The 17,910-nt window shown below is 36.8% G+C and overlaps 1 protein-coding gene across 2 annotated transcripts in view; it reads right to left on the bottom strand.

The window, feature by feature from the left end:
- Positions 1-9,969, bottom strand: part of LOC139736548 (uncharacterized) — a 41,023-nt gene extending 31,054 nt beyond the window's left edge. For both annotated transcript variants that reach the window (XM_071647297.1, XM_071647296.1), the window contains exon 1: positions 9,724-9,969. The gene's annotated coding sequence lies outside the window, so the exon portion shown is untranslated. The remainder of the gene's footprint in view (positions 1-9,723) is intronic.
- Positions 9,970-17,910: the final 7,941 nt, after the last annotated feature.

Genomic DNA, 17,910 nt, shown 5'->3' with positions numbered 1-17,910 from the left:
AGCATTGCATTACAGTCACATAATACGTGTATGCACATACCCATGAGAATAATGTGCAGGAAATGAAACTGTGCTTGCATATGCGTTCACACACGCATTACGTTTTTCACTGGGCTCAATCGAGGTCCGATACTCTCCTATGTTATGGCATTTGACATAGTAACATGTTGGACTTCATTTCTTTCTAGACACTGCAATAGACATTGCATGATGGAGGCGTTTTATTCTAGTTAACTGCTGTACAATGCATAGGCACGAATAAGTTATACCCCCATTTTTTTTCCACAGGGGTGCCATGCCCCCCATCCCCCCCCCCTCAAAAAGTAAGGGGTGCTGCAAGACCCCCAGCCCAACACATTATTTTTTTCTCTACAAAATAAAAAGTCCCTGGACTCTATTAGTGAAAGGAAATTGAGTTCTATGACAATAGAAAATGATCGTTCCCTGAAAGTTCTACCAATATCAAAGATAAGTATGATCGTGTGCCTTCGATCTTAACATCACACTTTTATGACATTTCTGCTTGGTGTCAAAATCTTACCAGTTCATTTCGTGGTCAGATACAGCAAAACATTAGGCCTACATGTATAACAGTAACACTACTCGTCAGTCATAAGGAAAATAGCCCGAATTTTTTTTTCAAGGTGGGAGGGGTGCTATAGGCAAGTCAGGAAAGTGCAGCATTGGTACTGTCTGACATTGGAGATAATGGTTCTCATAATCGTATTTATTACCCTTAGGTTATAAATATTGTGGTTTTTTTTTTTTTTATTAATCATCTTCTATATTAGTTTAATTTTGTTTCCTTCTTCTGTCTGTTATAATATCCTATTCCTTTATTCCTTCTTGGATATTTTTTGGTACTTATTTTCTCGCTGATTTGTCTTTCCACTTGTTATGATATCTTTTCTTTTTGTTCACATTCCCTACGTTATACATTGTTTTTCTTCTACCATGTTCTCTATACACACGTCACAATACATGCGTAAAACGATATAAAGAAAAGAATAATTATAGAGAAAAATCAACATATTATGTTCACCTTTCTCACATAATAAGAGAACACTTGTCTTTCCTCTTTCACAAGGCAGGGGAATAGCATTACAAGTCGGGGAAATGAGGACTTGTTTTTCAAAAATACAATTTTGCGAAATTATCTTTATAATTGATATTACTGCATTTACTCAATCCATATTTATATCAAGGCGGAATTACCCTTTAAGTCTACTGGAAACAAGGAGCAAAACCAGAATAGAAAATCAATTAAAGCAATGTATGCATTTCAAAAGTCGAATTTCAAATTAGGTTCAAAATCGAGTGTCGAATTTCAAATTAGGTTTTGCAGGGGTAGGTCCTCATAACTTTTTTTAAAAAGATTTTTAGCATTCACTAGTCATTTACTTGTATATAAGTTATATAAGACCGATGTGTTGGCTCAGTGAGTAGAGCGGCTGCCCTCACAATCGGGAGGTCGTGGGTTCAAACCCCGGCCGCGTCATACCAAAAGACGTTAAAAGATGGGAGTTGCTGCTACCTTGTTTGCCGTTCAACAGTTGAAAAGGTTAGAGCAACGTCGATCTGGCGCTGCTCAGTGGCTGCCGGGCCCACGATCAATTGGGCAAAAAGAATTTCCTTTCTTGGACAATAAAATTTGGAGTTTATATCCAAAACAATTATTATTATTATTATTATTATTATTATTATTATGTTAACACTTACCTAACAAAACTGGGTGTTGATAACTAGTCGTTAAAGGATAATTCCACCTTGCTATACATGTGGATTGTGTAATCGATTGACTAACAATGTGTACATTTTGGACAAGGAAACTATGTGTGAAGCATTATACGCAAAGTGAATTTGAATTCTGTAACAAAGCTGAATGTACATAAATCAAATGTAAGAGAGGAAGAGTGAAAGAGGGAGAGCTGAAAGTCGACTACTGGATACACGGGATTATCTGGGAGTACGTGAGTTTAATGTGATGTGGGAGGGGAAAGTAGCCTGAATCTGAAAACGAAGGCTTTGGAATCATTATCTATTATTAAAAGACTAATAACGTGAAATTATTGTCATTAAAAGCCCAACTATCACATAATAATATTCATCACTTTTTTTGTTATTCAAGGCAATCTCTTTACTGAACTACAAGAAGGCCCTGTCATCATTTTTTCCCTAGCGTTGTCAGGCACCTATACCTGGGTCGAGAGTGACGGGTGCACATTACGAGACTGACACCCACGAGTCATACAACCCACGAGTTATACAGCTCACAAGTCATACAGCCACCTACATGTAGGTATACAGTCCTCGACATTGAAGTAAATAAGGCCCACGAGTTCGACATCAAGGAAATACTCCCACGAGTTATACAGCCCATGAGTTCGACACTACTCACAAAAAGTTTTACGACACCGACACTGGGCAAAGAAGGTCCACGAGACCTCGACAGGATGAACAACGCCACCTGTAGACCAATTAATTGTATAGGGTGTCAAGATCATGTTAAAAGGAAGATGTTAGAGATGGAGAAGGTGAGTTGCCAGGGTATTATCCCGTCAGCTGCCCGCCCCCTCCCACTGATCTGTTCAAGATCTTTAGCTGCGTTTGCATGTGTGAGTGTCTGTGAAAAAAAAAGTCAACAAAAGTGTTTATGAGATCGTTCCACATAATTTCGGAAATACCAAAACACCCTTGTTTCCCTTACCGCAAAACACTTACCGGTATACAACTACGTAAAAAAAAAGTAAGTGAAATGATGTGGACACTCAGATCAACCAACTAGAAATATGCCCAGCTGTGAAATGAAGTTTTTAAGAAAATATTTCACACAATGGTCAATGTTGCTGTACACACTTGCTTTGCAAGATATGGAGGAGGAGTAGTCATCTGCAAAGGTGTTGATTAACTTCACAGAAAATAATAATATCAAGCCAGCGTTAAGGTTTGGGAAAAAAGAAGATGCATCCAAGAAAAAAGAAATATTCTATTCATCTATGATTTTACAAACACAAGCCACAAATCTGGATTAATCAAAAAATTACAAATTGAACTCTAAGTAGCCGGGTATAAGCAGGCGGGTATACGCAGGCGGATAGGATATCCAAAAAGGCGTATAGTCCAGTCAAAATACAACAAAAAGTGGGTTAACCCACAACTAATTGCAACAGAAACGATTCCACTTGCATTTGACCCGGAAGAGCTATTAAAATAACGTATTAAAAGTTCCCTAAAATTCGAGTGGTGGATCAGTGTCTAATTTGCATAAATTCAAAATGGCCGCCATACAACCTGTTTATGCCTATATCTCGGGGTACGTAACCAATAGAAAGTAAATTCCGGTTTCTAAACCTATGTTTTTTAGGTCAAGGAATACAATTATGTTATCTGTAGCAACTTTCAAGCATCCCTTTATATAGTTTTTGCATATATTTGCATATAATTATATGCAAAATGGCCGCCATATTGCCTGTGCAAGCCCGTATCTTCGTATACCATTAATGAAGTACACTCAGGAATAAGTCGCTATATATCTGGACCTAAAACCCACAAAAAAAATATATATATATATATTCTAGTGTCTAAACCTATGTTTTTTTTAGGTCAGGGAATACAATTATGATATTAGCAGTAACTTTCAAGCTTCCCTTTATACATTTTTTGCATATATTTGCATTTAATAAATGCAAAATTGCCGCCATAATTCCTCTGCAGGCTTATATCTCTATCTGTAAAAGGTGCCCAGTGGTGGTGTCTATGGTCTTAATTTTGCTGCTGAAAGTCACTGTTGTAGAAAACGTTCCAATCAGGAATAATTACCTATATTTCACTAAAAATTTGCATATATTTATACATAAATCTATTCAAATTAAGAGTAGCTTATATCCATAAGCTACTCTACAAAAGTTTCATGAGTTTGGACATTTGTTTAGAGAATGTTCTTGTCATATCAGGGTACCATGTCACTCACTCACTTTCTGAATAAAAGACCCAGGGGTCCAGCCCTCACTGAGTATCTCAAGTTCACCTTCCATCCATTCTTACAGACTATTACTTGGGAGAGAGGAAATTGGAAGACTTTGGGAACCTCTAGGGCCATATCTACAAGCCTTTAGGGACCTCCATGGTCCAGGGAGGCATGATGTTCATATATTCAAGACACTAGCAATAAATGCACCTACAGTACTAAGTTTGTTGAAAATTTGACCATATATGTTTTCAAAAAGAGGATCAAAAATCAAAAGTGGCCCCCAATAATTTGGTCCCAGCCCCAAGGCGTGCGCACCTATAAGTAATATTTAAGGTGCCTTTGGGCATCCTGTGGCCTGGGGTGGGGGGGGGGGGGTTGGAGTATATATATATATATATATATATATATATATATATATATATATAATAGATGACGAAGTATGGTGGTAATGCATTTCAGTTCAACAGTGCTATTTATTCAGACCAAATTTTCGACGGATACATTCGTCTTCCTCAGGATCGACAATGACAATTGTGAAGAAAGACGAATGTTTTCGTCGAAAATTTGGTCTGAATAAATAGCACTGTTGGACTGAAATGCATTACCAACCTAATTCGTCATCTTTTCTGTACTGGTACTAACACATGCATTACAAGTATCATATATATATATATATATATACAATGTGTAATATTTCGGAAACAAGTTAAACTGCGAAAGTAAACTTAAATCTATATGCAATCTCCAAGATATTCAACTTTGTACATTATACCTAGCTCTGTTACACTTGGTTCTACTTTTGTGTGTGTGTGTGCGTGTGTGTGTGTGAGGGTGTATGTGTGTGAGGGGAGTTTTTTTTATAATAGATTCCTTAATTTCGGGGTTCTGGGACCTTTTGGACATGGTGTCTATTTGAACACCTTGAAAGTCTATCATCCTTGGGATGCTACTTGCCTAGTTTGTTGAAAATCTGTCATTACATGGGTTTTTTAAAGAGAACCTGGAAATGGTTTTTGAAAATGTATGCATGACCGACGACCGGACAGTAGAATATAAATGATGGCTATTTGCAATATTAGCTTGAACCTTTTTTGCTGTCTTGAACCTTTGGCTAAGATGAGTTTAAAATCTAATGGATCAAAGTCACTTGATTTCAAGAAAACTTTCTTTCGTTTCCTGTACATTATTTTCATTTTCTAGCTTGTGATAATACAGATACTAAGGTATGTAATGCGATCTCTCAAAATAGAGATCAATGATAACAGTGAAAAACGAGTATAGCTTACACTCACAGTGTTTTATGTGTTTACCACAAATTCTGGACTAGGATGGTGTGAAATTGCAGTTGATTAATTTAAAGCAAACAGGATCTCGGCTCCATTTCATACTGAAGCGTGGTAAGTCTCACGTTTGTTGCACACTGTGTCGATGTCTTTCGAGAATGCTTCTTATTCCTAGTCACCAATTAGAACAGCATAATCTCACTCCTCACATATTTTAGAAATACAACATTACAAGTGTCTGATATAATATGGCCCGCATCTGACACTGGTATGGGTTGTGTGCAGTCAAATCTGCTTGCCCTGCAACTATACACTGCCAGTTGCTAACATCCTGTCTTGCAGTTGCATCAGACTTTCTTCAGGAGTTCCTTAATAGCTGCAGCTTTGTCTGTAGTGATCAGAACATATTTGATTTTTTGATTAAACATCTTCCTCAAATCGTCCCAATTCCAATGATTGTATGTCATTTCCCTTCCACTGTTTAACTTGAAGAAAAGCTGCTACCGAGGTGGAGGGAAGGGACCTTTTGAAAGGGTTAGGAACAGAAAATGATGTTATGTATTTTCTTTTTTATCTGACTTAAGACTGCTTTTTCGCCAGCAAAATTGAATTCAGCCTTCATGCTGCTCGCATTTCTAAAAAACAACAACTGTGTGTTGGTGAAAATGTTATTAGTGCGAAGCCTCAATGCAATAGGAAACATTTCTTTTAATAAAGCTGCAGATACAACACGAAAAATGGTAAAAGTAAGACTTATAAGAATTTATATGTGTTGTATGAGCTTGAAGCCAATGAGAAGGATGCTGTTTGTATTGATCGACTGATGAATCCAGAGTACTAGTAATAGAACTGTTAAAGGGACATTCCAGACGATTTTCATAATTTCACATCATGTAGTACATAAATCGACAACTCCATGTATAAATTTGTGGAATTTATTGTGGTTCTTGATCAGAGAAACAATACTTTGAAAGACCTTAAATAAATTACACTGAACAAGGATGATGACATTGGAGGTTCACATATTTCAGAAATGTAGCAGTGTAATTCCATTACAATACCACTTGCTTGCGAATTCACCTGTGTATAATCTATGCATGCCTTCTTCTTTTGTTCTGCTTCCTTGAGTCCCAATTAAAGCATTCTTATGGTGACTCTGCCATGTCATCATCCTTGTTCATTTCAATTTGTTCTAAATTTTGAAAATATTCTTATTCTTCAACCCAGTTATCATAAATTCTGAAACTCTGTCCTCTGTATAACTAATAGTTATTCAAATGTAAAAATCTGAAAGTCATCCGGAGGTCTCCTTCAAGGCATTTCCTTTTTTTTTTCTTTTTCTTTGTATCTGGCTGTAAATCACAATGTTTTACATTTTCAGTGAGTCACTGGGTGAAACCGTGCAAGAATATGACAAAATCCACTTCCATACAAATTATCACGGTCATATGTTGCTCATTGATAAACATGCCTTTACCAAAAGTTTTGCAACAAAGGACACAAGTATCAACTAAACATGGATGTAAATCATCGCAGGTAAGAAAAAAGATGTTTGAAAAAAACCCTGCTGAATGATTTAAGACCAATTTTTGTGTACCGTAAGCACACTTTGAAAGCTATATGAGATATGTCCAAACTCATGAAACTTTTGTAGAGTAGCTTATGGATAATCATGAACTTGATGATATGCCCCCCCCCCCCTTTGGCAAAAAAAAAAGAGAGAAGAAATAAAGAATTGCAACATAGACACAAGTAATAAGCAGTAAACATGAGGGCAAATTACAAAACATAATACATTAAATATCATGCAATCATGAAATATTTTAACGATTCCTACTACATAATTTCAGACTTTAATATTTGTGTACCTATTGAGCACACTTTGGAAGATAAGTTGAATTACAGTTAAATAAAGGTATGTTCTATTCGATGCTACTTACAGTTGTTTTCTGTTTTGAGGCTGTATCTCAAGAAAATGTGAGTACAATGTAATACAATACTTTTGATAAATGCAAGAATATACACACTAGGAGTAGGATAATCGTCAAGGTTTTAAATGGTATTATAACAATTTTCCCTTGATATCTTGGATGAGACATTACAGTACAATTAACGTTCTGCAGCTTGTATTCGTATATCTGAAATCATATTCACAGTAGTAATTTGAATAGATTTATGTATAAATATATGCAAATTTTTAGTGAAATATAGGTAACTATTCCTGAGTGGAACGTATTCTACATCAGTGATTCTCAGCAGTAAAATTAAGACCACAGACACCATCACTAGGTACATTTTACAGATAGAAATATAAGCCTGTAGTGGCACTACGGCGGTCATTTTGCATTTAATTGAATGCAAATATATGCAAAAACTGTATAAAGGGAAGTTTGAAAGTTACTGCTTATATCATAATTGTATTCCCTGACCTAAAAAACAGCTATAGGTTTAGACACCAGAATCTATTTTCTGCGGGTTTTATGTCCAGATATATAGCGACTTATTCCTGAGTGTACTACATTAATGATATACGAAGATACGGGCTTGCGCAGGCAATATGGCGGCCATTTTGCATGTAATTATATGCAAATATATGCAAAAACTATATAAAAGGATGTTTGAAAGTTGCTATACATAACATAATTGTATTCCTTGACGTAAAAAACATAGGATTAGACACCGGAATTTACTTTCTGTGGGTTATATATCCCCAGATATAGGCATAAATAGGTTGTATGGCGGCCATTTTGAATTTATGCAAATTAGACACTGATCCACCACTCGAATTTAAGGGAACTTTTAATATGTTATTTTGATAGCTCTTCCGGGTCAAATGCAAGTGGAATCGTTTCTGTTGCAATTAGTTGTGGGTCATTTCATATTTTGACTGGACTAGTACTTGACTAGTGAAGCGAGAAAGAAAAGGGCGACAAAAAAATACATCCTGTCCACCGTCTGGCTAGAAATTGGGAGATCCTGTTAAGAACAGCACGATGACTTTTAAAACTAAACTATGCATCAATCTTGCCCGCTATTATTCTTACATAATTTTTAGGGAGGGGTCCCATGAAGAGAGCAATTTTATTTAAAAAAAAAAATGTAACAATGTCTATCCCCGTAGCGTGACAGAACTGTCCCCTAAATGCCACACGTGTAGAAATCCATACTTGATATCGTTGGTATGTACAGTAGATGGTGCTATTCAGTATAGTTACAATCTCTCGCTCGATAGCGTTACAAAATTGCACCCCAAATATGTCATTTTGTTATGGAACACCCTGTACGGGTTTAAAACATATTTGTGATTGACATGTAGGTAGCGCTGTTCATCCTGTCGGTCTCGTGGGCTTTCTTCGTCTAGTGTCGGTCTCGTGAGCCTCTTTTGCGTACTGTCGGTCTCGTGACCCTTTATTGCGTACTCTCCGGTCTCGTGGGCTTTTTACAGTACTGATTGAGTTAGGGATTCATGTTTTGAACATTCCTAAGTGAGAAAATGAGAAACCTCTTAGGAAATATGAAAGAGCGTGTAATTTCAAGACGGATTCAACGTTTATTTGATAAAATTATTGGTTTTCAAATGGCTGCGATAGTCCGATATAAAAAATTGATAGTAATAAAATTCGACAGGCCACGCCTTTTATTAGGATCTCTTTGTTTCACCTTGTTTTTGAATATCTCTGCCATTTCAAAACCGATTTTCATCAAATAAACTTTTGATACCCCTTAGAATTTGCATGCTCTTTGACATCTCATTGAGTAGTTTCTGAATATCTCGCAACACAACGTTAAAAGCTAAATCCTCACCTCAACTAGAACTGTACACACAATTTAATGTCGGTCTCGTGCGCTTTTTGTGCGAAGGGGCGAACTCATGGGCTGAATGACTCGTGAGCCATGGGCTGTTTGACTCATGGACATGTTTTTGATGAAAGACTCGTGGACCGTATGACTCTTGGATGACCCCGAGAGTGACATGGTGGGGAAACATCTGCTTGTCCAAGGACGTAAGCACTGGGCGGGGATCAAACTCGGGTCCTCCGATTGGAAGGTGGGAATTTTATCCATTAGGCCTATGCCACAACGCCGCCATCTAATCCCTAGTAAATCGGGTCAGCTATGAAATCTCACTAACCAATCCTCACTGCCTAAACTCCTCACACCCACCACCCCCCCCCCGCCCCTTCCGGGGAAAAACAATATTCTAGTTACAAAATGTATGTATGGATACATGCACTGTAGCTAAAAATCCACTCACAATATCATATTTACACGCACTACCGAAACATACATAATACGCAACATGATATTGTAACGTGCACAATATCCTCATAAATTTGCACGCGTACATGTATAAAGCATTCAAACAAAGGCACACACATACATTCAAAATACACACTTGTTGTGCATTACTATGTGTGAACTAATGAACAAGATCATTTCAAAACTTCATTTATGAGGTGTTCAGCTTACCCCAAGGGCTGGGTTGATTCTCAAGAATTTCGTCGAAATTTTGAATAGAAGAAAGGCAGGATTTGACGAGGAATATAGATGCCGTTTACTGAACGATGTTGTGTTGTGAAAGCTTTGTATGAGAAGTACACGACGCCGCGGTTTAATTGTGACGCAAGTTAGATGAGTTCAATCATCTAGGGAAACTGATTGACGACGCAGTGGGCCCGGGACGCTGTCATAAGCGACAAACCTGGAGATTCCACGTCTTTCGATCTGCCAGGACTTTAAGAATGTTTTTGAGAAGTTGCTACCCTGCAGCTGTAGCCTACAAGTCAGCCGATCTGCAACTCTCCTATTGGTAAAATTTGCGTAGGTCTGTGACGTCATCAGTACCGTTCATTCAGCTGCATGGGTGATTATTTTTCAGAGGCTCTATCGGTCCCTCCCATTCTCTCTATCTTGGATCTATGATATCTGTTTTTTCCCCGCATTGTTTTTCTTTTCTCTCTTTTTTTCCCCACAAAGATGCTAGCTGTTGCCAGCCTTTGCATCAATCTATTGACATCGGAATGCAGAAACTGAACTGAGCTGAACTTACCTCTGTGGCTCTGACTTCATAGGCGTATATATATTTTTCCTGATTCACTCGCGAATCGCAAGTAGTCTCCCAGTAGAATAACCCCTGACGACTACAACACGTACGTGTAGGGGTCGCAGGGCTACCATACCACTTTTGATGTATAGGTATCTCCTGTTACGACTTGAGTGGTTCACAATCTACAAGCTTACTTCTTAGTGAACCATTCAATACTTCTTTTTTCTCAACTGAATCATAACCTTCTTTTTTTGCAAGTATGCATGCATATAATAACTTTATTTGTATCATTTGATATCCTTTGCAAAGTTGAATGTATACGTTTGTGATATAATTCCTGATTTATTCTGTGTTGTGTTCTGTTGGGAAAAAAAAAAGAAAAATGAACAAAATGAAATGAATTGATTTGAATTGAATTAAATTGAATTGAATTGAATATCAGCGGCACCACGGTCCTAAATACAGGGCTTTGCACTCAAATGTCGTAGCCAATCTGTTATGCGAAATACTTACAATTATTTACGCATGAATTTATTTACCATACATTTTGATGTAAGAGTCCATTGAAAGATTTTGTCTGAGATTTTTGTCCTCGCTGTTGATTTTGTTTTGTCACACTGCTTCCACAGCGCATGCATCAGTAGCCCCATTCCAAGAATGACAAAAATCGGATAAGAAAGAAAGGAAAGGTGACATTTTGAAATTTCACATTTACATGTATATTCAGGAAACATTTTTTTTACTAAACCTTATGAATATTCAAATGAGTGACCTGTCGATGTAATGTCCTAATAGTTAGCATGTATGTTAGATAAGTATGAAATTTCGAAAAATAAATATACAATTCATTGGTTAATACTGGTACCATGTTCTCCTACCAAAATATATCAGAGGAAGCCTTATCTAATTGTGTGTTTTTTTTCTTATTTTGAGTGGTTTTAAAGCAAGTTTTATATTGATACATGCACAGCTGAAATGATTATGAGATATAAGCCATTTTCTATGAAATGATTAGAGAGATCATCAATTTGGTGATCTTAATACCTATAACAATTGGTCAAGAACTGTTTCCAGATAATTATGTTTTTCCTCATTGAAATGAACTTTCAGGATGTCATAACTTCTTTATTGCTTTAATATTCGATTTCCTCTTTAAATGTAATTCGTGCCTACTCCACTACCTCCATCAGGGCATCTTGGAAATCCGTGATGGCATACAATGCTATACACTACCCAACCTTGTACGTGAGTACTACGAGTCTTCATAAGAATTACATGACATGGATGGGGTAATTCGTGAAGATTCATTTGCGCATGCACAGATCATTCTACTTCTGTAATATGGCGAAAATGGCAAACCGCAGTTCAAATGGTGATCCCCGATTCCCGGATATGGTCTCAGAGAAGATGACAAATAATCTCATTTTCGGAGGTAATGATGAGGGCTACATGAGCGTGGCCGTTCATGATAGTCAAGAATGTGGTATTAAGACGTGCGGCTTTTCGTTGCAAATCGATGAGTGATTGACAGAGTTGCAAGCGTCTCAATGCTCTATGATCACTTCGAAAAATTGCACGCAAATTGCAATAAATGTTAGCATAAATGTGCACATTTAAACTAAAGATCGGCATGACGTTAAAAAACTGACAGTGCCCTTATTCAAGTTTGTTGTTTTCCTTTTATTTTTTTCCCTTTTTTGCTTCTTCTATTTCACTGATTTCTACTACCTTTGATAACAAGTTACACGACTAAGACCTCATACGCTTCACATTTCAGCTAAAACTATAAAGTATGTTTTTGTTTGTGGGTTTTCCCCACCATAAATGTGACCGTGCATCACAAAACGAACAAAAAGTCGCACCCCTTGATTCTATGTGACGACTCAAGAGAGGTGAAACGGGTCAACCAAATCAATTTTGAGTTTTCCATATTTTCTGACAGCACAATTCTTCTTCTACATTATTCCTGAGTTTGTGATCATAAAGTGAAAGGGAAACTGGATCTTCAGCAGTTTTTCTGAGTAGAGTAGAGTAGTGTGCTCAGGTTTTTCTTAGATGCCCCTTTTCATTTTTTTTTTAAATCCATTGAACACTCTTCACTTTCAACTCTAATAACTTTTGCAAGGATAGTGCTACTGCTTTGAAAGTTGACATTTTTTATGGACATAATGTGTTAATAGAGCATACTCTAATTTCAGCTTAATGTGATAATCCCCATCATTGTTCTTGCTACAGTGGTTAACATTTTTTTTTTTTTGGTCCCATTTACGGCACAGGACCTGGTAGCACGGCTTAGTAAAGATTAAGCGCTTGAATAGACCCTGTAGGCCTACGTACTTCAGCGCCTCTTTTCTCAGTTCAAACTTTCCAGAGTGTGGGCTTTCTTTCCAATAACTATATAGGTCAGGAGAATCTATCTGAATTGAGTTATACATCATTCTAAAACTTTGAGTCTGCTATTTCAGAATCTGCCCTAAACTAAAGATCCATGTCTGGCCACTTTTTGTTGGTTTTGTGGTGCCGGACCACACATACTCGGCACACTGTGTGTGGCGTCAGACGTATGCAGTGTGACTTTTCAATGTGTACATAAAATATTCGGGTCTGTTCTTGCTCAGTTTCTTTCGGTTATTGTGGGAGCGTACGTTTGCGGGCTCACACGGGTAAATAATTCCCCATAGAGACTTGTGTCAAAATTCAAATTTCAAAAAAAAAAAAAAAATCGGTAAAATAGCTGGGAGAAATGAGGTGTTTTATCTTCACTAACGTGGATAAGTAAGCTATTCCCTGTCATCCGTCAAATTTCCAAGGCAGGTTCTTTGGCTCAAACTCTGTCCAAGGGTCAGCAAAGCCAGACTACGAGTTCTTGTCACTCAAAAAAATCACCTATTTTCCGTACACGCATCCAATGAAATATAGTCCCTTCAAATTCCATGAGAAAAGCTGTCATCTTCAAACTAAAATGCACTTTGTAGACTGAGGAATTCATATTCAATATCTGCAGCTATTCAGTTTTATGCCAAACTGTATTAATGATTTTTAATTATTTTTTCTTCATTTATTTACGTATCTTTCGTCCGAATTTGTGAAGGGGTCTGGGACATTTTATTTACAGGTGTGAGCCCTATAGTGGAGGTCATATCATTTCTTTTTAGACTTTCTAACATCATAAATGTGTTTTTGATGATATTTGCTCCTCCATCATATGGGAAATTGCACATGCAAGGGTTACAAAGATTCTCATAGAGACACTTTTGAGAATGATGCCCTTTAGAGTTTTTTTCACAAATAAATCTTGCAGTTTTGATTAGTTTTTCATAACATGAATACATAGATGCAGGTAGTTATCCTTGATTAAGGGTGTGTCATCATCACCTTATTGCCTTCAAAGTACTGTAAAATACTTTTATTTATCAAACAAAAAAAGAAATACATTAAAATAACAGTCATTCATAGTTGTGTGATACTGATGACTGCAATGTACTAAGAACTAGTACCACAAGAACATTGTAAGAAAACAAATTGTAGCCAAGCAGATTTGGGGGGGGGGTAGTGAGGAAAGGGGTGGGGGTAGGGAGGAGAAGGGGGAGGGAGGAAGAGATATGACGCAATAGATCAACATAAACCAGCAGAGCTTGTATGGGATGAATACTTCCCATAGACTTGTTTGCATTGCGTGCATTCTCCACAGGGCTCACACGGGTGAAAAATTCCCCATAGAGACATGTTTTCAAATTCAATTTCAAAAAAAAAAAAAAAATCTTTAAAATAGCTGGAAGAAATTAGGTGTTTCATCTTCACTAACCTGGATAGGTAAGCTATACCCTGTCATCCATCAAATTTCCAAGGCAGGTTCTTTGGCTCAAACTCTGTCCAAGGGTCCGCAAAGCCAGACTACAGTACGAGTTTTTTTCACTCTAAAAAAAAATTACTTCTTATCCGTACACGCACCCAATGAAATAATTATAGTCCCTTCAAATTTCATGAGAAAAGCTGTCATCTTCAAACCAAATTGTAGTTTGTAGAGGAATTCATACTCAATATTTGCAGCTATTCAGTTTTATGCCAAACTGTTTTTATGATTTTAAATTATTTTTTTCTTCATTCATTTTGGTATCTTTGGTACGAATTTGTGAAGGGGTCTGGGACATTCAATTTTATTTACAGGTGTGAGCCCTTGCGTGCATATTGAATTACGTGTTTGGAAAATACGCATAAGTGACGATGGCAATTAGGGAATAATCGCATTTGAACGAGCATTTTGATCGCTAGGAATGATTCGTATGAAATATATTATTTATTTATACCGGGTGTCCCAAAAAAAGCGGAACGGTGGATTTTCAGTACCTTGCGGTCTAAAACTTATATATCTTTTGACACCATTACAAAGAGCATCTTCCGCAGAAGATTAGGCCTATGATACCAAAACCATTCAATCTGGTTCAGTACTTTTTATTCTATACATTATATACGTATAATTATAATCTTGCCTCTGTAAAATATGTGTATTTGAGTTGTATCATTTGTTTCCCAGTATAAGTTAAATTTTCTAATTGTCCCACTTCTCTCCTCCAACTTCTTATTTCATGTCAGTTTATCTACGTTTACAGCTGGGAATGATAACAAAAATAATGACAAAAATGAAAATAACAATTTGTAATGGTCATGATTATTCAAAATAATAACATATAATCACTCTATGAAGAGTACGGAAATGAACCTGACCTGAACTTCCCTCTGTGGCGCTGACTTTATGTTGGCCTGTAATTCCTGATCCATGCGTGTGGGAATCCCGAGTACTTTCGCAGTAGGTGTGCCTAAATCCTACAAGTGTGCAGCTCTGGTAGGCCTGTACTGGCGATCAACTGAGCCTCACAGTTGGTGGGCCTACTTTGATATCATTTAGGATAATCATCAGGTATCTTTTTTCATAAACCTTCAGAGTAAGCATGAAGTCAGAAAATAAGCATGTAATACATTTATTGTTAGTATATTATATATAATGTATTTATTTCTTCGTTCAGTTTGAGTTCGCATGGTATTGTATAAGCATTTTTTTTTCAGTTAAGAGGTTATTTACAAAAAGTCTTGCATAAAAACTACTTAAAAGACATAAAAAGTAACATACAACAGTATTGTGTTTACTCTAAAACAATTACAAATTGAATAATACACAAAAATAGTATAAAAATGCAAAAACATAAGTTTTTGGATACTCAAATTAAGTTTGTTAATAATCTGCTCTACATAGGCCACTACATGATTTAAAAGTGACTGAATCTTTTCATGCAACGTGAATGGTCGTTTATACCTCAGATTAAAGCAGGCAAAATAAGCCAGTAATGGCAAAGGAAAAATAGCAGTCCAATCATTCTTCCCATAACCTTTCTCTGACATCATAGAGCAGAGAGAGTCTAGTTGTACATGTAACGTGACAACCTGCACGTAAACGCTTCAAGTTGTTTGATTGCCAACATGCATGGTATTGTGATATTCATTATTCAAACTTCAACTTGTGTTTCGGGCAATATTTTCATATTTCAGCTGGCCTGATAACAATGGAATCTAGTTCAGTAACCATGCCTTCAAGCTTTACAATTTGTCGTGGGTATACATCCGTGTGTTGCATTGTGATTATATTTAGACATAGGACATACACATAGAATCTAGAGTACTAGGGTGTTTAAGATAGGTTTACATATTACATTACATTTACATATTCAATAGGCTATACATTACATCATCATTGGTTGTGCACTAGATCTATCTAAGGAGTAAGATATGAAATTAGTCGTAAATATGACGTGTGACCCTTTAATACCAGTCGGGTTTTTTTTTTTTTTTTTTGTTCATGGTATGTGAAAAAAGACGTAAAAAAAGACGTCAAAATATGACGTCTAAATTTACGTCTTGCGCTGGTGTAAACTGTCGTCATAAAGACGTAATTTCATGACGTGAATATGACGGCAAGACGGCAAAAAAAAAAGACGTGAATATAACTTCATTTTTACCGGTGTGAATGCAAAATTCTGGTTGTGAACGCAAAATTCTGGTCGTAAAGACGTCATTATTACGTCATTTTTAAACAAATAATACGTCATAAAGACGTCAGAATATGACGTCTTATTCTACGTCTTGTGCTGGAGCAAACTGTCGACTGTAAGACGTAAATATATGACTTGAATAAGACGTCAAAATATGACGTTTTATTTTACGCCTTGTGCTGGTGCAAACTGTCGACTGTAAGACGTAAGTATATGACGTGTATATGACGTGTGTCGTAACCAAAAAAGGCGTAAATTTGACGTGATTTTACCACTCTCTGCTATCAGGGTGTATTTTTATTCGCGGAAGCAAATCCAGATCAAAAACAATGAAATACAAACAGACAGGAAAACACACATTCCTTGAATTATCAAGTACAATAATCTTCACATAACTTGTCAACCTTTAAGCAATGCAACACTGAATGTAGCAAGGAGCTCAGACATACCGTCACTACGTAGTTGCATTGCATCTGTTGTCCAACGAATAGATCTTCTTATTGTATCTTTGAAAAATAATCATGGCGCTCATGACAACCAGTGCGTTGTACATCTGCTTCAAGGGTAAACCATCAATCCTTCACGAAACGCAACAAATAAACTAGTCTTAAGCTACAAAGTACATCAACTTGTGAAAGACATCACTAAGGTATGAAAGTATGAACCATTCATGTAATCAATTCGTATCGTATAATTATATATGTAAAGACCGAACGCTATATTCTGGTATGAACGTACCTATGATTTACATTAGCATAGTATACTAAACACAACAGAGTACTAGGTATGTGTACAACACTCACAGAGTTTGCGAAAAGAGAAACATACTAGCTCAGGATAGAGTAGAAAATAATAGAATAGAATCATACAGCTACATCATTGCAAAGCACTCTTTGCCTATACACTACAAAACCAACACCATACATTTATTATTCTACCTTAGTTCTGGCAACATGTATAACAACAATACCTTCTACATAAAACCCGGTCGAGTTTGTGTAAAGTATCGACCATGAGGGCATGCACTGGCCGCAACAAACAGGGAATGTATTGATGAATGGTCATCAGCTCTACATCAGGTAAAATATCACTAAACGCTAACTTAATCAATCACACCAGCCTATCGGATCACATCCACTTATGTACATTGAACACTTACACTACATATCAAAACATCGATCAACCCCGGTTGAACTAAAATCAGTCGCACATGGTCATGATAGCACATTCCTTATGGAAACGGAGACTTATCATAACCTGTGAAACTCATAAAACTCTCTTGAACTTTAACTTAGACAGCAACTTATCACTTTCTACGTGAGGAATGTTCCTAAAGTATGACAGAGATGAGTTTAATACCCCTACACCCTAAGAAATACGGGTTCAAATTTGAACCCCAAAATTGTTCCTATACATCCACCCTAGGGGTGCAACTTTACACCGCAATAAGCAATTTGAACCCTATGAGGTGCAATACGCTGAATTTTGAACCTGCTAGGATGCGAATTTGCACCCTCAGTTTTGTGTTAATCAAGGGTGCAAACATGCACCATAAACATTAATAAA

Source organism: Diadema antillarum, unplaced genomic scaffold (assembly GCF_040938485.1).
Source record: "Diadema antillarum isolate AM-2024a unplaced genomic scaffold, OU_Dant_1.0 seq00000652_RagTag, whole genome shotgun sequence".
Classification (NCBI taxonomy): domain Eukaryota; kingdom Metazoa; phylum Echinodermata; class Echinoidea; order Diadematoida; family Diadematidae; genus Diadema; species Diadema antillarum.
This window is presented reverse-complemented; position numbering and strand designations above follow the sequence as displayed.